A 25,629-nucleotide genomic window follows, 5' to 3' on the forward strand; every position below is an offset into this window, starting at 1 on the left:
TGCTGTGTATTATGCTTTTATTTTCCTTTTACTCACTTCTCTTCCTCGGGCTAGTTCTTTTATTGTCACCCCCACTCTTGCTGACTTTCTTAAGGGATATAGATTATAAGTACTTAACAAACCTATAATATTTTCTTTTCAAACCTAGCCTGTAAAAACAAAATGAAACCTTCAAAAAAAAAACAAGCATATGCCATGTACATTTTACAGTATATATACTGTAAATCATGAAAATTTGACAGACCATTCTATGGCAATGTCATCTCTGCAGATGTCTGTCGTTGGAAACCTAACAATCCTTATCTCTGTTTACCAGAGTCTGCTGATATTTGAAGGAAAATAAACTGCCTAATTTCTGCAATGTCCCATGCCAACTTATTCAACATGATAACTTGCACCTTTGTACACAAAAGGGATTTCTTTCTTTTTTTCCCCACTGAAGAAAATATCATCAAATGTCATCAAATCACATTTCTATTTCTGGGGCAGGCAATAAGAAACCAAAGAAAAACTATACTCTCCTTTTAAACATCGTGGATTTAGATTTGAACTATTTCTAAACCATGGGATTTTAGACAAAACGTGAAAGAAAACCTAAGCCCAGTTTGCTTATTGTTTAATTTAGTACGATAAAGCTTTGAACAATAGACAACTGAGTTTTACAGAATTTGCTGGGAAATAGGGATTCTGACAACAGCAGTGACAAGAACTCGGATGTACAATTAACTCCCATTCCTTCCAAGATTGCAGCCTATTTTCCTGTTGGGCATTGACCTGAACGTTATGCTGTCTGCAGTCGCACACCATCTGGATGCTGAGGGAGAGGTACGTTTGAAGAATTGTCATCAGTGCTCAAATTGTGATATTGCAAAGTTTAGGAGAATGGTTATGTCAGGTCAAACAGTCAATGCAGAGTCAGTGCACCCTGTACTGTGGGAGTGAAATCTTCACAAAGACTTATTGTACATTATTGCTAATGCTGTCTATCAGGAGAGTATATAAAAATAACATCAGGTACATTGTCTGATTTCCCAGGGCCAAGCATTTCACAGTTTAAATGCATCAGACTTTGACTCATGCATCCTCTGCACCAGAATTTATATTCAGATATTATACTGAGTACCGGTTAACCCTTTCCCCTGACCTGGCTGCAGTCCCTTTGTATCCAGCATCCCAGCTCAAGTAGATCCCGCCTCAATACTATCTGCAAAGTCAATGGCTCACAATCTTTTTGAACAAAAGACCCACTTGTTTAGACTTGATAAAATATGCAGACCCCATAAATATCCAACATGTCACTGGCCACAAGGAATTTGGAGTGTGCTGGGGGTTTCACGGGGCTCCTATTAGCCTTAGAGCTAGAGTGTGAACTGTATGCTTACTTTAGTGCTTTTAGTGTGATTTTACGACCTAAATTACTTCAAATGGCTTTAAATTCCTATTATTACCTCAATATCTTTAAATATTCATCCTCCCCACCCCCACCCTTTCCCACCAGGGAGTTAGCCACCCCACACTGAGAAGTACTGCCCTAATTTACAAACAGGATTGGTATATGAGCTGGTGCAGAGGAATGTGAAATGGAGTACTGATAAACCTCATCATCTTTGTCTCCTGTGCAACTTGGCTGACTGTAGCTCAATGGATCATGGAACTGAAAATGGAATACAAGTGAGTTTATGGCTTGGGGACAGGGACGAATCGTACATGTGCTTCCATCATCTGCAACTTGTAACTGAGAAAAGGGCGTTGGTTGAGAGAGAGATGAGATAAGCAAAGAAGGAGAGGTTAGACCGGAGGGCACAATTAGCTTCAATGATTTCTGTTGTTGTTACCTGAGGCTGGTGATTCAGTTGATAGGACCCCTTGTTAAAAATGCTTTCACTGAACTTAACTAATCTTGCGAGGTCAATTAACTTAGAAAATCCACTGAATTTGCAGGTTTTGCACCTGAGCCTTCAGAGCTATTTTTCTAGGCCTGGCCTCCACAACTGTTCACCCCCATTACCTGTTGAGTGGGGTAGGGGCAACCTCTACAAGAGAGGCAGGGGTGCATCTGAGCTGGAGGAGGACCAATATCCTGGCTGTGAGACTTGCTGCTGCCACTTGGAAGGGTTTTAAACTATAGTAACATGCACAAAATGCTGGAGGCAGCATCCATGGAAACGAATGCTTCGGGCCGAGACCCTCCCTCAGGAGCGGACAGGAAGGGAGAAGATGACAGAGTAAAAAGGTTGGGGGGTGGAGATAGCTAGAAGGTGATAGGTGAAGCTAGGTGGGTGGGCTTGAGAGGCAGGAATCTGATAGGAGAGGAGAGTGGACCACAGGAGAAAGGGAAGGAAAAGGGGGAGGTGAGAAAAGGTAAGAGGCAAGAGTGGGGAAAAGAAGAAGAAGGGAGGGGGAGAATTTTTTTTAATCAGGAGGAGAAATTGATATTCATACCATCAGGTTAGAGGCTACCCAGATGGAGTGTAAGATGTTTCTCCTCCACCCTGAGGGTGTCCTCATCATGGCACAAGTGGAGGCCATAGATCGACATGTCGAAACAGAAATGGGAACAGGAGTTCATATGTTTGGCCACCGGAAGTTTCACTTTTGGCGGATGGAGCAGAGGTGTTTGACGAAGCGGTCCTCCAATTTACAATGGGTTTCACCAATGCAGAGGAGGCCGCATCGAGAACACCATACACCATAGATAATCCCAGCAGAATCGAAAGGTGAAGTGTTGCCTCATGTGGAAGGACTGTTTGGGACCCTGAATAGAGGAGAAAAGAAGGAAGGATCTCTGATGTATTGGGAAAAGGAAGTGTCATCTTGGGAACAGAGGCAGTGGAGGTAAAGGAATTGAGAAAAACTCTAAACTATAGTGTCAGGGAGGTGGGGCTCTGAACAGTAGAGTGACTGATGAGAAATCGGGGGATAATACAATAGCCATTGAAAGCACATTTAGTTGTCAGGATAGACAGGGATACAGGAAAGACTAATGGTTTAAACTCCACTGATTTCAATGGAAGAAGCTTGACAGATAAGGTGGATGAACACAGGGCAGGGGTTGGCTCTGGAGACTGGAATATCATACCCATAACACAAGAATGGCTGAGGAAATGGCAGGATTATCAGTTCAGTGTTCCAGGATACAGATTTCTCTGGTGTGAAAGGTGCAGGACAGAGAGGAGGGGCTTGCCATCTTGATGAAAGAGTGCTTATTCTTGGGGGAATCCTCCAATGAGGCCATATGGGTAAAACTTAGAAATTTAAAGGTGATGGTTACACTGATGAGATGTATTATAGGTCTCCCTCAATAATTAGTGGGAATTCTCAGATGTGTGGAGAGATTGTAACTGCTGCAACACAGCTGGGCAGTATTAGTGGAAGATGTTAACTTCCCTCATATTGTCTGCAGTCAGCCATGATGTGAAAGGTTTGGATGGAGATGTATGTGTGAAATACACCCAAGAAGATTTCATTGATCTATATATAGAGGGACCGAGTAGAGAGAATGGAAGACTGAATCTCCCCCAGGGAATGAGGGGGGGCAAGTGGCAAAAATGTCTGCTGGCAAGCACTTTGGGTCCAATGACCATAATTTTATAAGATATAAAATATTTATCGAGAGGGATATGATTCGTTTACAGATAAAGTCCTGAACTGAGAGAGATCAAATTTTGGATTCCATATGAGGGAGCTTGCAGTGATCAATTGGGCAAGATTGTTCACAGGTAAAGGAGATTCTGCCAAGTGAGAGACCTTAAAAGTGTGATCTTAAGAGTTCATGGCCTGTATGTTCCTGGTAGGGTGAAGAACAAAGCTGGCAGGTTTAGGGAACAACACACACAAAATGCTGGTGGAACACAGCAGGCCAGGCAGCATTTATAAGGAGAAGCACTGTCGACGTTTCGGGCCAAGACTGAGTTAGTCTTGATGAAGGGTCTTGGCCCGAAACGTCGACAGTGCTTCTCCTTATAGATGCTGTCTGGCCTGCTGTGTTCCACCAGCATTTTGTGTGTGTTGTTTGAATTTCCAGCATCTGCAGATTTCCTTATGTTTGAAGTTTAGGGAACCCTGGTTGATGAAAGATGTTGAGCTTCTGGTGAAGTAAGAGAGGAAGACATACACTGTTCATAAGCAATTGGAAACTAGTAAATCTCTTGATGACTAGAAGAAATCTGGGAATACACTTAAGAGAGAAGATAGGAGGGGAAAAGAAGGATATTAGAAGGATCTGGCAGGGAGATGAAGCAAAAATCCCAAGAGATTCTATAGATGTATTATGAGTGGGGGGGGGGGGGGCGGTTGGCTATGGGAAGATCAGCATGGTTGTCTGTGTGTGAAACCAAAAGAAAATGGGTAAGGTTCTTAATGAATATTTCTTCTCATTTTTTTTGTTGTGGACAAGACAATAGAGTTGAGGAAATGAGTGATGTTGCCTTTGTCCACATACAAATTAGCAGGGAGGAGGTACTGGGGGCCTTTACGCGCATTAAGGAGGGTAAGTCCCCAAGGCCTAACCTTGTGCATTCTCAAAGCTTGTGGGAAGCTAGAGAAAAATTTCAGATGCCTTTGCAGAAATTTTTTATTTTTGGCAAGGTTCTGGAAGACTGGAAAATGGCTAATGTAGTACCATTACTTAAAAAGGAGAGGAAAAAAAAGCCAAAAACTATAGCTGTGAGTTTAATGTCTTCAGAGGTGAGTAAATTGCTGGAGAAGATTCTGCCGGACAGGATCTACCAACAGTTGGAATGACGGGGTCTGATTTGAAACATTTGGCATGGATTTGTGTGTGGAAAGTACGTCTGAAAAATCTCTTGGTGTTCTTTGAGGAAGTAACCAAGAGGTTGGATGAGGATAGGGCAGTAGATATTGTCTATATGAATTTTAGAAATGCCTTTCACAAGGTCCCTCATGGCAGACTATCTGGAAGGTTAGGTGGCATGGGATCAGGGAGAGATAGCAGATTGGATTCATAAGTGGTTCAGTGGAGGGAAGCAGAGAGCAATAATTGAGGATTGTTTCTCAGACTGGAGGCTTATGTCTAGTGGTGTTCCACAGGGATTAGTGCTGAGACTATTGCTGTTTTTATATAATTTATAGAATGATTAATTAATGTAAATGACTAATTTATATAAGCAATTTGGATGTGAATGTACAAGGCATGGTTAGTAAGTTTGCAGATGAATATAAAATAAATGGTGTTGTAGATAATGTATAAGGTTATGAAAAATTACAGAGGGATCTCAGTCAGCTAGTTATGTGGGCTGGGGATTGGCAAATAGCTTTCAATCCAGATAAATATGACGTACTGCATTTTGGGAGATCAAACCTGGGTCAGACCTATACAGTAGGGCTTTGGGGAGTGCTAAAGAACAGACATACCTTAGAGTGCAAGTGGATAGTTTGCTGAAAATGGAGTCACAGGTATGTTGGGGTGAAGAAAACATTCAACATGCTGGCCTTCATCAGTCAGGCCACTGAGTAGAGGAAATGGGAAGTTATGCTGTCATTGTACAAGGCATTGGTGAAGCTGCATTTGGAGCATTGTGTAGAGCTCTAGAATAGAAAAGATGTAATTAAAGTTGGAAGAGTGCAGAATATATTTACCAGGATGTTGCCAGGACTTGGCAACCTGAGTTAAAAGGAGAAGTTTTGTAGACTAGGACCTTATTTCCCAAAACATAGGTGACTGAGGAGTGATCTGACAGAGGTATATAAGATCATGAGGGACAAAACAGGGTGAAAGCACAGTCCTTTTTCCAGGGAAGTGGTCTTAAAAATGAGAGGGCATAAGTTTAAGATCAGAGGTGGGAGATTTAAAAGGGGTATCGGGGCAGTTTCTTCATGCAAAATATGGGAAATATTTGGAAAGAATGGCTGAGGGGTACATTAGCAACATTTAAAATCCCTCTTGATAAATAAATGGATAGGAAGGATTTAGCTGTAGGCCAGATGTGGGCAGATGGGTTTAGCTTACAGAACTATAGAGTTGGCATGGATGAATTGGGCCAAAGGGTATATTTCCATGCTGTGTGACTCTATGACTCTATTTGGAGGACCTCCTGAACCTAGACATGTTTCCTCCATCTAACTCAGCAATTAAAACATTGGATTCTCCCATGTTCCATCAGCTTTCATCATTCTTTGGTCTGGTTTAGCTACACTATGCTCTACTTTAAGAAATGCAAGCTACTTGTGAGAATACTGGAGACAGCTGCTTGACTGATTCATTCAATCAATCAATCAAAAGTATGCTTTATTCTGTCTGAGTGCCAAGATCATGAACATGAACTGGTATGGAAGTGACTATGCAGCCTGCATTCAGTGTATTAGCTTGTTTTCAGGTGCTATTGAATTTGGCACCCACCTTTTTTAAAATATTGAATACAGGTTGGAAGAAATTTTGTGTATAAACAATCTACACAGCACTTAAATGCAATTAATATGGCATTGTTAACAAATGGACAGAGAATAAATGAGAAGTTATTGTAATATTATTGGATTTCTCAGTCTGTATGGAATTTTATGTGCTGTTTAGTCTGTAGTTATGGGAAGAACAGAAGGATAACCCTTTCATGAGAAAATACAGAGCAAACAATGAACCTAGTTTCAGGCTTCTGGAAGTTATAGTACTGTGAAAACTAGGAAATTTGCATTTGTTTGCCTTAGAAAGGGATGCTATTTTGTTGACTTAATTTACATTATTGGGATTCTAAATTAAATTGCAAAATTGAGTTAAGCAAGTAGTTCACAATAGTGAAGAATATAAGCACTGGTGACATAACTTTAACAGTTTAGGTGTTAGAAATTAAAAGGAATTCAGGTGGAAATATTGCATTCAGGGAGAAATATATTTTTGAAGATAAGCTGATAATACATTTATTAATGCTTCTGGCAAAGCAGAGATTGAAGATTATGGTGAAAAGTTGCATGTGCTTGATCCATGAGAAAACAACTGAACTTTTAGGTTGAAGATCCTTTCCTTTTTCCAATTATCTTTATAAAGTCAAAAACTTGGATCATTAACTTCATCGATGATTAGGAGGAAAAATAAATTTTAATTCTTCAGTAAAACAGTTATTGATTATAGTTCTCCATAAGAGATATATGAAAGATGAGATTCTTATCATCATCCACTGGTTTAATGCCAAAAGTCATCTTTGAATTGTGCGTTAGCAAAGACATGATTTTGGGAATCCTACCAAAAGATGTAACAGCATTAAATTCATGTCCTGTTGAGCAATCTAAATCTTACAATGATTAAGATTTTGAGCTATTAATAATTTTTCTTGATTACCTCTGGCTTCACTCTGCTATTTTGTAGCTGTCTCCAACCATGCAGGGTGTTCAATTCTAATTTATATTTCTCTTTCAAAATGAAATGGCTTTTTCTGTAATAATATCCCATAACATAAATCCTTTATATTGATTAACACGTTACCTATCAAACTTTCTAAAAGGGTTTCAGATATCGTGCAAGAAGTTTATTCTATGCATATGGCATTGGAAAGGCAGCTAAAACCATTCGAAATGATGGTTGAGTTTGACAATTGATTCAATGTATCACAAGTTGTTCAATGTGAATTACTGGTACTTCCAGCTAAAGCACATGTTAGACAATTGTTCTTATTCAGGAAATGGACAAGTGAACTGTTGCTACCAGATATCATCTGTTTCTCCCAAAAGAAGCTTCTGTCTGATCTTGGTCAATCCTAAAAGTGTCTTTCTTTGCTCCACTTAATTTTTTGGCAGATCTATTTTGAAAAATTCAATAGTGACACTCCATGAAGCAACTGAAGCTGTTTCTTGACATTTGTAACATTTCTTGAATTAAAAATATACATACTGAACCTTTAATGTTATTATAATCTTTGTTTTGTTCATTCTATCGAAAAAGATGTGGATTGTGCAACTAATTTTAACTATACTGAAACATTAAACCATGAAAATTCTGCATTCTATTATCAGTGTAATTATTGCATTTTCAGGTTAATGCCCTTTTAACAGGTCATAAAACTGGAATACTAACTCTGATTCATGCCCCACAGCTTCTTCTGGCAGTTTCTGTTTTTATTTCAGCGTTTCAGCACCAATCATATTTTTCTTTTGCATAATAATTATAATACTTTTTTAACCAGGGAAATCATTAATGAATAGTTGAATTATGGTTTTCCCTGATGATCCATATGGATGTTAAATAATTAAATGCAAAGAGTAAAGGATAAATTCTGCTTTTAATCAATATTTCTCATTCCTAAAAAATTCATCCTTGCTTTTCCTTGGAAAATGCAAGAGAACTCAGATGTATTAAATTAAATACTGTAGCAACTTTACAGGTTTCTAAGGTATTGTCAAAAACAGAGAAACAAACCTTTTTAATCTCTGCAAAGCAGCTCTGCTGAGACAGAGTCCTCTTTCTTTCAGCTCCAATACACCTGTACTGATCCAATGACAGTTTTATATCATCCGGCTATAGTCTGCACACTAATCACATACCTAAAGCTCAAGGGTGTGTTAATGGCTTATCCATAAAAATTGATTAGATAATAGTTTCACTTTTTTTCTAAGGTCAGATTTTTCAGTTCACCAGTGTAAAACCGAGCTGGGTCATTGCCAGCTCACACAAGGAAGTTGCTTGCTCTAATGAGGCTCTTGCCGTTGTCCTCTGTAACATTATAACCTCATTTTATACTACAGGCCATCTGGTACAACATGTCTCTGCTTTCATTGCTCTGAAGTCTGATCTAATCTTCTTATCAGTGTACATAACATCGCCTGAAGGGATAGAATCAGTTTCTACAGTCACCTAACTCCATTTCTCCAGCATTGCTCTCAAATTGTTGTCTTTTTGGCACTGGTTTTGTTGGAAATGCTGCGATTTCTTCTAGCTAATTCTTGAAATATAGAAGCTATTAACTTTGCCTTTTGAGATTAACTATAATCCTCTCATAAAATGAATATGCTTCAAACCCATCAGTTCCTAACTGTAGTTGAGAAGATGATGGTGTGTCACACTTCCCCATTGCCCCTCTCACAAGATGCCACAAAATTAAATTGTATTTGATGCAGTTCAACTCTTTGAGTGATTTATGCAGAAAGTTTGAAGTTAATAACTCGTCGGGGTGATTGATAAGTTTGTGGCCTAAGGTAGAAGGAGATGAGTTATTAACTTCAAACTTTCTGCATAATCACTCAAAGAGTTGAGCTACATGTGCATGTAACAAGAGCTGTATAACTCATCTCCTTCTACCTTAGGCCACAAACTTATCAATCACCCATCTGCAGACATTTTCCAGAGGTCCAAGATCCATAGGCTCCACGACCGCTGGACTGTGTGTGTAAATGTAGGAGGGAACTATGTCGAAAAATAAATGCGCTAGGTTTTCTAAAACTGACTCCTTCTACCTTAGGCCACAAACTTATCAATCACCCCTCATAAATGCTAATATTGCATTTGCTTTTCTTGCCACAGTCTCAACCTGCAAATTAATCTTTAGGGAATATTACATGAAGATTCCTAAGCCCTTTTGCACCTCCGATTCTGAATTTTCTCCCCATTTAGAAAATAGCCTATGCCTTTACTCCTTTCATCAAAGTGCATGGCAATGCACTTCCTTAAACTGTATTCCACCAGCCATCTCTTTACCCATTCTTCCAATTTATAATAGTCCTGCAAACAACCTAATTCCTCAACACTACCTGCCCCTCCAACTATCTTTGTACCATCTTCAAAGTTGGCCACAAAGCCATTAATTCCATCATCCAAATCATTGACACATAATGTGAAAGGAAGTGACCCTAACCCCAACCCCCGTGGAACACCACTAGCCAATGGCAGCTAACTAGTAAGTGGCCTACTCTGTCTCCTGCCTGTTAGCCAATCTTCTATCCATGCTAGTAAAGTTCCTATAATACCATGGGCTTTTATCTTGTTAAGCAGCCTCATGTATGGTACCTTGTCAGAGGCCTTCTGAAAATTCAAGTAAACAACATCCACAGACTCTCCTTTGTCTATCCTACCTGTTAATTCTTCAAAGAATTCCAACAGATTTCAGATATCCCCTTAAGGAAACCATGCTGATTTTGCCCTGTTTTAACCTGTGCCTGCAAATACCTTGAAATATCATCCTTTATAATGGAGATCCAACATTTTTCCAGCACTGAAGTCAGGCTAATTGGCCTATAATTTCCTTTCCTCTGCCTCCCTCCTTTTTCAGAGTGGAGAGACAATTACAATTTGTAAGTTCTCTGGAACCATTCCAGAATATATTGATTCTTGAAAGATCATTACTAATGCTTCCACAATCTCTTCAGTTAACTGCTTCAGAACTCTGGGGTGTAATACATCTGGTGCAGGTGACTTATCTACCAACAGATCTTTCAGCTTCCTGAGAACCTTCTCCTTAGTAATCACAACTTACACTCACCTGCCTCCTGGCATTCTCTAATTTCTGGCATTCTGCTTGTATCTTCTACAATAAAGGCTGATGCAAAATACTTAATAACTTTGTCCACATTTCTTTGTGCCCTGTTACCACCTCTCCAGCATCATTTACCAGAGGTCCAATATCCACTCTCGCCACCCTTTTACTCCTTATATATCTGTAAAAGAACTTCTGTTATCATCTTTTATATTATTGGCTAGCTACCTTCTTTTTTCATCTTTTCTCTCTCCTTATGGCTTTTTTTAGTTACTTTCCATTGGTTTTAAAAAGCTTCCCAATCCTTTAACTTCTCGATAATTTTTGCTATATTATATGCCCTCTCTTTTGCTTATATGCTAACTTTAACTTCCTTTGTCAGCTGCAGTTGTGTCATCCTCCATTTAGACTACTTCTTCTTTGGGATGTATCTATGCTGTGCTTCCAAATTGCTCGCAGAAACTCCAGCCCTTTGTTCTGGCATCACCCTATCAGTGTCCTCTTCCAAACAACTTTGGCCAACTCCTCTCTCATACCTTTGTAATTCCCTTTACTCCACTATAATTTGGACACATCTGATGTTAGCTTCTCCCTCTCAAATTGCAGGGTGAATTCTATCATATTATGATCACTTTTTACTAAGGGTTCCTTTACCTTAAGCTCCCTAATCAAATCTGATTCATTACACAACACCCAATCCAAAATTATCTTTTCCTTACTGTGTTCAACTACAAGCTACTCTAAAAATCCATCTCCTGAGCATTCTACAAATTCCCTCTCTTGAGATTCAGCACCAACCTGATATTCCCAATCAACCTGCATACTGAAATCCCCCATGGCTACTGTAACATTTGCCATTTTTACGTGCCTTTTCTATCTCCCATTGTAGTTTGTGCCCCATGTCCTGCTACTGTTTGGAGGCCTGTATATAAATCTCATCAGGATCTTTTTACCCTTGCAGTTTTTTAACTCTTTCCACAAAGCTTCTACATCTTATAATTCTGTGTCACCTGTTTCTAAGGATTTGATTTCATTTTTTATCAACAGAGCCAAGCCGCCTCCTCTGCCTACCTGCTTGGTGTTTCGATATAATGTGCATCCTGTAGCAAACCTGCCTTCAAAGATGTTCATGTCCCTCAAGTTCAGGTGTAACCCGTCCTTCTTGTAAAGGCCATACACTCCTCAGAAGAGATCCCAATGATCCAGAAATCTGAAATCCTGCCCCCTGCACCAGTTCCTCAGCCGTGCATTCGTCTGCCAAATTATTCTATTCTTACCCTTACTGGCACATGGCACAGGCAGCAATCCAGAGATTACTAACCTTGAGGTTGTACTTTTCAGCTTTCTACTTAGCTCCCTATATTGCTTCTTCAGGACCTCATCCCTTTTCTACCTATGTCATAGGAACCAATAGGTACCATTACTTCCAGCTGTTCACCCTCCCCATTTAGAATGCCGTGGACCCAGTCTGAGACATTCCTGACCCTGGCACCTGGGAGCCAACATACAATCTTGGTATCTCTTCTATGTCCACCAAATCTCCTATTTGCTCCTCTGGTCCTCCTATCACAACTGCACTCCTCTTCTCCCCCCCTTTCCTTCTGGGCCACAGAGAGACTCAATGTCAGAGACCCATTGCCGAGGCTTCTCCCAGTAGGTCATTCCCACATAACAGTATCCAAAACAATATACTTATTATTGAGAGGAATGGCCACAGGTGTACTCTGTGGGTAATAGCCACAGGACTGCCTACTTTCTTTCCCTCTTCTGACAATCACCAAGGTACTTGCTTCCTGCAACTTAGGGGTAACTACCTCCCTGTAGTTCCTAACTATCACCTCCTCATTCTACTGTATGAGCCCAAGGTCATCTAGATGCAGCTCTAGTTCCTTAACACAGTCTCTAAGGAGCTGTAGATCGATGCACTTCATGCATATGTAGTTATCAAGAAGACTAGAGGTCTCCCGGAATTCCCACACCTCACACGAAAAATGTACAACTAACCATGGATCCATTCTCACCGCTCTTACTATTTACTGATAGACAAAGAAAGAAAAATAAAATCGTACCAGAAACTTAGTTAGAGCCTCTGCCTGTTCTTGCCAAAAGGTATTGAGCCAAAGCCTCCCACTCTAATCCTGGCCCACTCACACAATGGCCACTCCATTACACCTCGCTTCATTTCATTTGCCCTTGCTAAGTTACTAACAAACCAAGCAATCTCCCAGTCTTCAGAAAAGTCCTGCCAGGCCCTGCTCACTTTTCAAAGCTGGCATAGAAGCTCTATAAGGAACTGTATCCAAATCCCTCTGTGATCACCCACCCCACAGACTAGTTAGTGGGAGAATTAGAGGACAGCTGAGGAAAAATGCTGTTACCCTTAATGTGCCTGGGTTCTGTAATCTCCTGCTTGAAAGCAGGCAAAATAAAACAAAATCCTGCATGAGATTTGATATACTATAGGCTAGAGAATAAGTCCAAGACAAGATTTAGAGCTCTTTACTGTTCATTGTTTTAGGTGTGAAAATGATGAGCCTATTGGCCTTGTTCAGCTTGCTCTATGTTAATTATGTGATTTTGGTGCCTGGTAAGTAAATGTTGATCCACTTACACTACCAGATGAATTCTCTGATGTCATATTAATTGAAATGCACAATTTGGTGTAATGTAATGTTAGCCTTCTGGATGTTGAGGTTACCCAATACTGACTTCTGCTCATTGCTTCAGGCGATGAGCTAGTCCAGCCTCCAAAGGAAGGCTATAATATAAACAGCTCATAGTGGCAGGCAATCAACACGCATCAGCACCTAGACTCCATTCCTGAAGTTGATGTAATTTGTGCTATCCTCGATCTGGATTCTGTAATTGGACAGTTTCTATTCCAAAAGGCCTGGAGGCCTGATTCCAACTGATAGTTGGAGCTTTGCCTGCCTGTTCAATTGACTATTCTTTTTTTATTATCAGTTACAACACAGGTCGAGATTGTATTAACACAGTCAGCTGCAGTGATGATGCACTTGCCTTTCGATAGCAATACTGTGCATCCGTTTTATAATACATGACTGAGGCTCTTTAGAGACTCTCAAAATGCTTCTTTTTAACAGATCTGTGTTATAGTTTGAAAGAAAATGCCTGGTAATGATTCAGTTTTCCAGTCTGCTCCTTTTGTCATGTAGTTTAGAATGTTATTGCATTTAAACCAACAAAATATGTGTTCTTCATGAAGCAGATAAATATCCTGAATGTACAGTAAATGTATCAAGTCTCAATTGGCCCAATGGACCCAACACAGTGCCTCTCCAAGGCCCCGTAAGTATGCACCAGGGTAGCAAAGACAGATAGTAAAATTGGCATCCTCCAAAGATTCTTTACTTCCTTAACCTAAGGCTCAGGAACAGTCTCACACAACAGTACCCCTACTTAATTGTTCATGTATACCAGTTGTTCCCCAGCTTCAAAACATTGCACTTAAATATGTTTGTGGAATTCTGACTGAAACTCCTCCCTGACAAGTTTTAGAATTTCAACCAGGATACCATTCGCTCCCAAGATCTTGTTGCTTATCAGTTAATATATGGCCTTTTCAACTTCCCGTTAATCAGGTTTGCCAACACAAATGGGTTTCTCAATGTGTGACTGCCTGGAGAAATTCACCTCCACCTAACATCTATGGCATGGTGACATACAAATTATGGAATATTAATGGAATATCCAGTAACGAATTATGGAATAGATGACTCTATGGCTAAGTTTGCTGATGATACAAAGATAGGTGGAGGGGCCGGTAGTGCTGAGGAAACAGAGAGTCTGCAGAGAGACTTGGATAGATTGGGAGAATGGGCAAAGAAGTGGCAAATAAAATACAATGTTGGAAAGTGTATGGTCATGCACTTTGGTAGAAGAAATAAACAGGCAGACTATTATTTAAATGGGGAGAGAATTCAAAGTTCTGAGATGCAACGGGACTTGGGAGTCCTCGTGCAAGATACCCTTAAGGTTAACCTCCAGGTTGAGTCGGTGGTGAAGAAGGCGAATGCAATGTTGGCATTCATTTCTAGAGGAATAGAGTATAGGAGCAGGGATGTCATGTTGAGGCTCAATAAGGCACTGGTAAGACCTCACTTAGATAGATAGATAGATACTTTATTCATCCCCATGGGGAAATTCAACTTTTTTCCAATGTCCCATACACTTGTTGTAGCAAAACTAATTACATACAATACTTAACTCAGTAAAAAATATGATATGCATCTAAATCACTATCTCAAAAAGCATTAATAATAGCTTTTAAAAAGTTCTTAAGTCCTGGCGGTAGAATTGTAAAGCCTAATGGCATTGGGGAGTATTGACCTCTTCATCCTGTCTTGGAGTACTATGTGCAGTATTGGGCTCCTTATTTAAGATAGGATGTGCTGATGTTGGAGAAGGTTCAGAGAAGATTCACTAGAATGATTCCCGGAATGAGAGGGTTAACATATGAGGAACATTTGACCGCTCTTGGACTGTACTCCTTGGAGTTTAGAAGAATGATGGAGGACCTCATAGAAACATTTTGAATGTTGAAAGGCATGGACAGAGTGGATGTGGCAAAGTTGCCATGGTGGGGGAGTCTAGTATGAGAGGGCATGACTTAAGGATTGAAGGGCGCCCATTCAGAACAGAGATGCAAAGAAATTCTTTTAGCCAGAGGGTGGTGAATCTGTGGAATTTGTTGCCACGGGCAGCAGTGGAGGTCGTCATTGGGTGTATTTAAGGCAGAGATTGATAGGTATCTGAGTAGCCAGAGCATCAAAGGTTATGGTGAGAAAGTGAGGCAGTGGGACTAAATGGGAGAATGGATCAGCTCATGATAAAATGGCGGAGCAGAATTGATGGACCTAATGGCCGACTTCTGCTCCTTTGTCTAATGATCTTATGGTCTTCATTTCAAGGGGAATAGTGTATAAGGGTAAGGAGGTGTTGATGAGGCTCTATGGGGCACTGGTGAGATCTCATTTGGAATACTCTGTGCAGTTTTGGGCCCTCTTAGAACATCTTAGAAAGGATGTACTGATGTTGGAGAGAGCTCAGAGAAGATTTACGAGAATGATTCCTGGAATGCAGGGGCTAACATATGAGGAGTGTTTGTCAGCTCTTGGACTATATTCATTAGAGTATAGAAGAATGAGAGGGGATGGAGCAGGACCAGGTAATCCTTGATCCGAAGGTACTGCCTGAGAAGAAGAATAATGTATTTGAAAATACATGTATGGAATACTTCACAAATCCCTTTGAAATTGTCAAAGAAGCTATAACAGACAATTGCAGTTCTGCAGAGAATTAATTTCAACTCAGCTATGTTACATGTGATCTTGTGAAATGCTTTTTGAAGTATTGCACTAAGTCAAATACAATTCCTTCTGCTGAAAATGCTGTAGGTGTCAGTATCATAGCCTAAGTCTGAGAAAATGGCAGAGATACCAAAGCCTCTTGTTTGGTTCATATGGATGTTGGTAGCACTTCCTTCTCGCAGACTGGTAGATGATAGCATATGCATATAATAACATTTCAATGCATATTCATGGTGGAATAGCATATGCATATAACATTTCAATATTTGACATAATAAACTGTAAGGCCTTTGACAAAAAGCATATAGATTCATCTTCAGAAACTATATTCAAACCAAATCTAAAATATAGTGTTTATAATGAGAGGGGATCTCATAGAAACATTTCGAATGTTGAAAGGGTTGGACAGAGTAGATGTGGAAAGGCTGTTTCCCTTGGTGGGTGAATCCAGGACAAGATGCCACAGTCTTAGAATTAGAGGGTACCCATTTAAAACAGAGATGAGGAGAAATTTTTTTAGCCAGAGGGCCGTGGATTTACGGAATTCGTTTCCACATACAGCTGTGGAAGCCGGATCATTGAGGGTGTTCAAGGAGGAGATTGATAGGTATGTAATTAGTCAGGGTATCAAGGGATATGAGGAAAAAACTGGAAATTGGAACTAGATGGGAGAATAGTTTAGCTAGTGGTGGAGTGGTGGAGCAGACTTGACGGGCTGAATGGCCCACTTCAGCTCCTTTGTCTTGTGATCTTTTGAAATATGATCTTAATCAATGAGTCCACAACAGATCCAATTTCAATGCAAACTAGTGTCAAGCAAAACAGTGTTAGCCTTTGACTCTTTGAGAAAGTGTGCATGGACCTCAAATCCAATACACAACTCGTGGTCAGCTGAACGTCAGCAATGCCTGATCTGTGTAGCAAGACACAGTTCAACTGCAGTAGAACCTTTAAGTACTGGAGAGATAACATGAAAAAAGCTTCTTCTAAGTTCACTAACAGGGAAGCTGAAGCAATACGAGCATTCTTACCTGGGTCTGGATTCAGGCCCTGGTTGCACTCAGTCAACTCAAAAAGGTGCCAGGTCTGCTAACTTAGCTGACCTGATACCTGTTTCATGAAACCTAAAGCCATCTCTATCCCTCCATGAAATTAAAGCCTGACAGAGAAAAAGATACAAGGATTCTCTGAAAGCCTCCTTGAAGAAGTGTAATCCCTGGCTCATGACCACTCAAGTGGAGGAAAGCATTAGAGATCACATTGAGTAAACTCATTAGGGGTGGGCAGAGGCCTAGTGCCTATGGCAGGAGAAGCACAAAACTCCCAAACTACCCACCCGCTCACCAGCCTATCAAATACCTCCTGCCCCAAGTGTGGCAGGGTCTGAGGATACACAATGCTTATCATTGGTTTTCTCAGAACAAATATAACTGGAGCAGGACCAAGTAATCCTTGATCCGAAGGTACTGCCTGAGAAGAAGAATAATGTATTTGAAAATACATGTATGCACATGATGTAATTTGACCCTGTTCCAATCCTATTTGTTTTTCCGGTTTTGATTATATATATGTTGAGAGGATCGGAGTTGGGGACACTGATGATACTTTGTCTTTTTATAGATACTATAAACAGCCCATTTTTTTCCCTTCTTCCTTTTTTTTCTTTATTAGTTAGTGGTTAGTTTGTTAGATTAGTTTTTCTTAGGGTAATAATTTTTTTTTCTCTTTTTCTCTTTTCTGTTTTTTTCAACATGATATACCTAGTTTTTATTGTTTCGTTTATATGATAGTTGTATCATTCATGATTTGGGAAGACTTAACTATATTGTACTTATTGCTTGTGTATCCTTTTATGTTCATTTTAATTTTGTAATTTTGTAATCCCAATAACTATGTATTAATCTTATCATGTTGATATTAATAAAAAGATTGAAAAAGAAAAAAAGAAAATACATGTATGGAATACTTCACAAATCCCTTTGAAATTGTCAAAGAAGCTATAACAGACAATTGCAGTTCTGCAGAGAATTAATTTCAACTCAGCTATGTTACATGTGATCTTGTGAAATGCTTTTTGAAGTATTGCACTAAGTCAAATACAATTCCTTCTGCTGAGAATGCTGTAGGTGTCAGTATCATAGCCTAAGTCTGAGAAAATGGCAGAGATACCAAAGCCTCATGTTTGGTTCATATGGATGTTGGTAGCACTTCCTTCTCGCAGACTGGTAGATGATAGCATATGCATATAATAGCAGTTCAATGCATATTCATGGTGGAATAGCATATGCATATAACATTTCAATATTTGACATAATAAACTGTAAGGCCTTTGACAAAAAACATATAGATTCATCTTCAGAAACTATATTCAAACCAAATCTAAAATATAGTGTTTTTAATGCAGGATTTTGCAATTTTGATTGAACTGTGTCTCATCTCTTCACCTTTCCTTTCTCTGTTATAAACCTCTTAGAATTATAAGTTCTCCAATAACTCTTCTCAATTATTGTTAACTCTCCAAATAAAAGGTGCAAGGATAAATTGGTGCTGGATGACTAGGTTTTGCTGTTAATTTGCATGACTTTAGGGCTCCATGTTTGATAATTCTGCTTTGCAGTTCAGGAAGATTGGCTTGGAGAACGGATAAGCTGAAGCCCACCTGAAAATAATGTTTCTATGGAAACTTCATAGCTGCATGGACTTTACTTAGCCGAAATGGACCACTTGACCTCTCTTCTCCTCTAGTAAAGCAGTAGTACGAACCAGAGGATATATATTTTAGCAAAGAGTGCTTTGGGGTGAGAATAAAATACCGCAGGGAGGCAGATTCAACTGTGTCATCCAAAAGGAAGCTAGGCAAGTCCATGAAAGAAAAGATTTTGTGAGAGAGTGGGGAAGTAGGACCAGCTGGACAGGTCACATTGGCATAGATTCAGTGGGCTGAATGCCCCTTCTGTTTGCTATAGCCATTCTTTAATTCTGTAAATGAATTAGTCTTTTTTGTCTTATTCATTTCTTTCAATCTTTCAATCCCTATCCAGCCTATTTTTAATAACTCATTCTGCTTTAATCACTAACTCACAGCTTAACCTTGCTTTTATCTCCTCTCTGATGTAGTTCTTACATTTAATCGTATGTTCATACACTGGATGCAATCTATTTCTATTTATTCTACCACACCTCTTCACTGCTCTGATACTTTCTACAACAAACTGGAAACATAACAAATAATTCAAATGATCAAATACTTTCTTGCATTTCTGTATTCTAAAGAGAATTCCAATTTCTAGTAAAATTACATGGCAACTTCTCCACATCCTCATTCTCCTTCCAACATGACTGGAACTGCACAAAATGACACATCATACAAAATTATATCTGAACATATGCAACAACACAAAACATGTGTTGATGTCAGTTACAAAATTCATTTTCCCATGTGTTAGACTGTAAATAGCACAAGATGCAGAAGCAAAGCCCTGTGAGGAGCTTGAAGTCTGCTTTTGCTTGTCTTGACCAGAATCACTTTAGTCTGGCCCACCAATGTGAAGAAGAATTTCCTATAGAGTACAACCCTTTAAAAGTTAGTGCACAACCCTGACCCCCACTCATGAGCCCTCACCTGTAGGTATCCTCCTGCAAGCAGCCTTCACTCCACCTTTACTTCCCCATCACCCTACACCTCACTATCACTAGACCTGAATGGCATCAAAAGATGCTGGAATCAGGCAGCATCCAAGGAAAAAGAAACAGCCAGTGATTCTGTTTGAGGACCCTCATCAGAATGAGCAAAATCAGAAAACAAATGACTCAGCCCTAACTTATTTTTCCTGACCTGTTACTTTCAGCATTCGCTTTGCTTATTTCAGATTCCTAGCATCTGTAGAGATTTGATTTTTAGTCATGGCGCCTTGGCCTTATTGTGCCAATGTCTGCTCCCCCTCTCAGTCACTCCAATCCCAGACTTCCAAACTCCCTTGATAGCATGCATCCCTTTTTGATGACCCACTGTACCCTTGAAAGCTCAATCACTCCCTGACTGAAGCTCTATCACCCCTATGTATATACCCACCCATCATCTGGAAAGCATAATCCGCTAGCTCTGAATTTGCTTCACATTTCAATAGTTGTATTAAACCCATGACAGCAGGACCTAGTGAATGTTTGTGGGCCCAGTTTATACGCCTATATTTCATTTCATGTCCATCAGCTTGAGTGCTACAGCAGATTTCATGTGCACTTTCAAATTCTCTATCCACACATCTAGGTTTCACCTGTTGAATTGTAAGCATTACCTTTTTAACAAAAATACACTGTGAAGTTTATGGTTACTGAAGTCCATAATCACGTTCTGTTACACAATATCTTAACCGTCCATATTAGTACCACCTGCAAATTTGGGGCCGTGCCCTCTACCCAATACAATAATGTACACAGACAGTAGAAGCAAATCCAGGGGAGTAAACTGAAGCATTGTACCTGTGAAGAGGTTTCACTGCACTCTGATTCATATTAAACTGCTGCAAGCATTCTTCCACACTTACTTTAAAAACAACGTTCATGAATTTAGCATTGTTCAAAATGTGCGATACTACTTAATAAAGCAGAATACCATCAGTAATCAGAACCATTGGATTGTCGTAAAAGAAAATAAGACTGTTTCACTTGTACATTTCAAGCAAGAACATTTGCCATCATTCACTCGTGACTCCTGACTCACTAAAATAGATATTGCATTAATTCTTAACTGCTTTTTTTCATTCAAGAGCCATTACAAATGGACAACATGTGCTGGACATATGTTATTAGTGATGTCTATAATCAATGCATATATAAAATAATACAAAGAATCATATAAATATTGTCTCAATACACAGTAAATAGCAGGGCTCTGTAGAACAGAGAGACCTAATGGTACAAGTACATAGTTTCCCAAAAGTAGCAACACAGGTAGACAGGGTGGTGAAGCAGGCAAGTTTGCCTTCATTGGTCAGATCACTGAATAGAAGAGTTGAGATGTCATTCTACAACTATACAAGATATTGGTGAGGCTTGGAGTATTGTGAGCAGTTCTGGTCACTCAGCAATAGAAAAGGTGTCATTACGCTAGAAAGATTGCAGAGAAGTTTCATAAGGATGTTACCAGAATTCAAAGGAGATCCTGGATAGACCGGAGCCTTTTTGTCCTGAAGCATAATAAAAGGCTGAGGGATGACCTCATGGAGCTTTGTGAAATCACGAGGAGCATAGAAGTGTGAATGGTAACGGTCTTTTTCCAAGGGCTGTGAAGTCTAAAACTGGAGTGCATAGAGTTAAGGTGAAACCGAAAATATTTAACGTGAGTAACAGCTTTATCACGTGGAGGGCGGTGGGTATGTTGATCAAGCTACCTGATGCTGCAGTTGAGCTGGAAATGCTTACAACATTTAACGGCATTTAAACAGTGTATGGATAGAAAGATTTAGAGAGATATAGGACAAATGCAGACAAATGGCACTAGCTCAGGTAGGCCTGGATGAATTGGGATAAAGAGCCTGACTCAATGACTGTAAGTCAGAATCTAATGTCACATCTGTATCTTTGCTATTGCGTTTATCCCTAATGTAAATAAATGTTCCAAATTTCCTTGTCAATAGGTGTCATAAAGTTGTTTATTTTATTTTCCTCATTAATTTTTTTTCCATCTTTTGTTTTATTTCCTCCTCACAACAAACTAATATGGGTAATAATGTTTCATCTTTACTGTCTTCCATTTACAGATAACTGGTTATGTATTTGCAATTACTTTTGTAAACTGAACCAGTGTAATCAAGGTCATGTTGGGGTTCAGACATTGGCCATGGCAAGAGAGTGACCAGGAGAGCAAATTACTTCCAAACTAGTTGTCAGATGGTCATCTTCTATAGGCATTGCGACCACATTTGCAGCTGTTTCTGGGAATTGAAATATTGGTGAAGTATGCTTATCAGGAGCCAACTGAATGCCAGCTGAGTGGGAAGATTTTATGGGAGGATGCATCAGAAATCTAACCTGCTTTGGTTAGGTGTCCATTCTAATGTTTGTGGAAGAGTAGGAAAAGTTATAGTTTGGTCTATAAGTAAATTCATGATTTTCAGCTCTATACATGTGTTTTATTAATTATTAATAGAGTGGAAGCTATAAGGAAAGCTCTTGGTCTTATATCTGTTTTTGCTGTAAGTAGAATATTGTTTTGATGGAGCTTAATTTGGGAAAGTTGAAATAGGATTTAATGCTCAACCAATAAGAATGGGAAAAATTGATACCAATCAGAAATTTTAAATAAAAACTTAAAAAACTAAAAAAGTGTAACATTCCTGGTACAATGATAACATCTGTACTATTTCATCTAAATATACATCTGAAGTAATAGATTATTGAGGATATTTTCACCAAGGAGAGGGTCACACCTGTCATATCAGAGAGGCCTAAATCCAATCCGTTACAAACTGCCAAATCATGAGAGATGAATGTTTGGTGTGAGGAGGAAGCTGCAGTTTCCGGAGGTGGTGCAAACCACAGTTTGACCAGACATTGTACTGTGGTCCACCCAAGACAAGAAAATCATCCTGGTGGAGCTCACAGGACCATGGAAGGACAGATGCAAGGAGGCTTGTGAGAGGAAGGCCATGATGTGCCAGTCTTAAGTCCAGGAGTGCAGGGACAAAGTATGGCAGACGTGGCTATTTCCCATGGAGATCAGCTGTAAAGCGTTCCCAGCAAGGTCAGTACAGAGGTTGCTGCCTGCCCTGGGCCTTGATGAAAAGAGCAAGAACCAAGCAGCTCACGGGATGGGGGAGGAAGCAGAAAGTCTCTTGCTGGATATGGATCAGGCAAGAGGAGTTGAGCTGTAAGTCAGGAGCAGGTGGACAGTGACTTGGCCACCACTCTTGACCCGCTAACTGGAGAGCATAATGGTCAAGGGTTGAAATACTCTATGAAGGCTGGGCACCACCTGGACATCTGCTCCTGGCTAAAGGCTATGGTCATCTCATCAGGTAACTGTAGAGAGCACCCTGGTGAATAATGCAAGCTTTCAGGAGAATACGTTCATTACTATCAATAACTTACACAATTTTTAACATATGCTTTGAACCTCTTCTACAGAAGATGATGAATTGAGTACAGTTTACAGCATGGACTAGTATCCAATAGGTTGCAAATACAATTTATATTTTAAGTCCTGCCAGGTTCTTTTACAGCTAAATAGGCACAAACAGCCAATCAGAACAGACCTCCAAATCACCTCAGAAGTGGTGATCAGGGGCGGAAAACCCACATATTAAGAAGATATAAATTGACCATCAAGCTACCCAATCACAACCAAGCTTGTTGGTTCCTTATTAGTCTTGATAGCCATTTGATTAGTTATCTTTCTTAACTAATCTATTTGCTCTTAAATCCGATAGTAAGAAGTAAATTATATTAAATTGTGCATTAGTAAATAAGGGGTAATATTGAAAAACATTTTACCTACAAGTGACTGGATTGTATAGTATTTTGAAGAGCATTGTTGTACTTTGTAATATAGGCTCAAAATTGGCTAAGACCTCAATTCAGCTCAGAGGGTGATGTTATTCAGATATCAACATTACAATTATGAGTACCCATATCAATGTGAAGAAAAAAACTTGTGGAAACATGCTTCAAGGAGCAATTTTTCGGGTAGTTTATTTTCAAGGTTGAATTTATTGTCATGTACATGTACATGTATGTATAGATTCAATGAAGAAACTTGCAGCAGCATCACAGGTACATAGCATCAGATTCACAACATGCTCAAGTAAAACATAAATAATGTGACACTTTTACAAGAAAACACAATGAAAACAAAAATAAACGAAGTCCATTTTAGTGCAAGGTGATCGAAGGGATCATAGTTTTGCTAAAATGTAGTGATTAGGGTTTTGCCGACTGGTTCAAGAACTAACTGGTTGAAGGGATGTATATAGCTGTTCTTGAACCTGCTGCTTAGGGAATTCAGACTCTTTCCCAATGGTATCTGTAAAAAGGCGGCATGGCCCAGATGGTGGGGATAATTGGAGATCTGGATGGTTTGTGATCTGATGTTATAAATGATTTGGAAGATAAATACATTAGGGAACAAAATGTAAAGCTGAAATCATTTAAACAAAATTGCTCTCAGATAGGAAAGGATTTGACAAAAGAAAAGAAAATCCCTGGGGGAATTTTCTCTTGCTGCAAAGAATTACAGAAATTCTAGCCTGTAATTTATCTTCATGCTGATGATATTTTATCAAAACTGAGGTTTATTCACTGCAGAGCTGTTTTAGAAAACATTTAATTTTAAATTCAAACTTTCTAAATGAAGATCACAAATTTAGATCTGGGAGATAAACATGAAAATAAGAGAGCAGTTTGGTCCATAACTCCACCATCTTGAACAATAGCGATGCTGTTTCTATAGTAACTGGACTATTCTGATCTACTAGTTTAATCATGATTGTATGATCGGCTCGTTTTCTCAGAGAAGACATTAATCCAGTAACACTGCATTTAGCTTCCTCTCATTTCCTCATTCCCAGCCAGTCACTAACTACTGCCATGCTCCTGCAACAGACTAGAATTTAGGAGTTTCTGTCAAAGCTGGCTGGTGATAGTCATTGTACTTGTAGTGAGATGAGATGGACACAATAGCACTTCAATGCTTAAATCGGAAATTTAAAAGGACATGTGCATTACCCAGTCTCCTTCTGTGTTCAAAGACCTTAAGATCATCCCTGTTTTAAAGAGCCAACATCGCTCCTCTAAGAGGTGAAACAGCAGAGACCAACTGAATGTGGTCAGCCAAACAGCGCAAAGAGTGAACAAGCTCATGACAATCCCCAAACACCAACACATGAAAGATTTTTGTTTTGCTTTCTCATTTTTTTTTGTAGGTAATGAAAGGTTTACTGTATGTTCATGCAAAGTCTATTTTGCTTAGAAAATATATAAAAAATTTAAGACAAACTGCTTACAGAAGTACATAATCATCATGATAATTTGTTTACACAACAGAATGTAAATCCTCTAGATTTTGTTCTAAAAACTCACATGAATTCAAAAAACAATATCAATTAAAGCTTATTATACTATCAGTGAATATTTTTTGTGAAATAGCTTTGTAGACAAGGTTCAACTGATGTCTGACAATCACAGCATATCACCAACACAGAGAAATGTTTCAGCAGTCCTTAGTCATGATGTAACATCCCTTACCTTTTTTCATTTTGGCCAGTTAAGACGATGCATCCTATCCTGTAGCATGACCAAGAGAATTCAGTCTGGCTTCCATTGAGGAACAGCAGTGGCAGCTGGCGATTTGCTCACAGACATTCGTACCTGTACATCTACATCACTGCTGACTGTCAGTACTACTGAGGAGCACCCTGCAGCTCTGCCAGCTCACACACACTAAGGCTGGCTTTGCTGTGGAAAACCTGCAATGGACTTTATTATCAGGACTGGATTTCCTATATTTGTGCAACTAGATGAGCTGAAAAAAATGCAAAACTTCTGCTGGTTCAAACAAATCTGATCTATTCTGAGGATAAGAATCGACCAACCACCAGATCACTTAGAAAGTTAACAAGAACTTTGATTAATCTTAATGGTTATTTATTTTAGTATATTTTGGAGAATAGAAATACAAATGTAATTATGTTACACTCTCTGTTTAACATGATTGATATTTATCTGGACTACAGAAAGCTCTTGTCCTCCCTTTTGTTACATGATGTGCTGTGACTATACTCTGGAGCTACCATTTCAAATTACCATCTAATGCCTGTGGAAACAAGAAACAGCGATGTCCATTGGCAGTGACAAGCTTATTGATAACACTGAGTTGGGTCAGATGATTTAGA

General features: G+C 39.3%; 1 protein-coding gene across 2 annotated transcripts in view; it reads right to left on the reverse strand.

The window, feature by feature from the left end:
• drp2 (dystrophin related protein 2) overlaps positions 1-25,147 on the reverse strand; it is a 400,551-nt gene extending 375,404 nt beyond the window's left edge. For both annotated transcript variants that reach the window (XM_073058375.1, XM_073058376.1), the window contains exon 1: positions 24,983-25,147. The gene's annotated coding sequence lies outside the window, so the exon portion shown is untranslated. The remainder of the gene's footprint in view (positions 1-24,982) is intronic.
• Positions 25,148-25,629: the final 482 nt, after the last annotated feature.

This window comes from Hemitrygon akajei, chromosome 10, assembly GCF_048418815.1.
Source record: "Hemitrygon akajei chromosome 10, sHemAka1.3, whole genome shotgun sequence".
In the NCBI taxonomy this organism is placed as follows: domain Eukaryota; kingdom Metazoa; phylum Chordata; class Chondrichthyes; order Myliobatiformes; family Dasyatidae; genus Hemitrygon; species Hemitrygon akajei.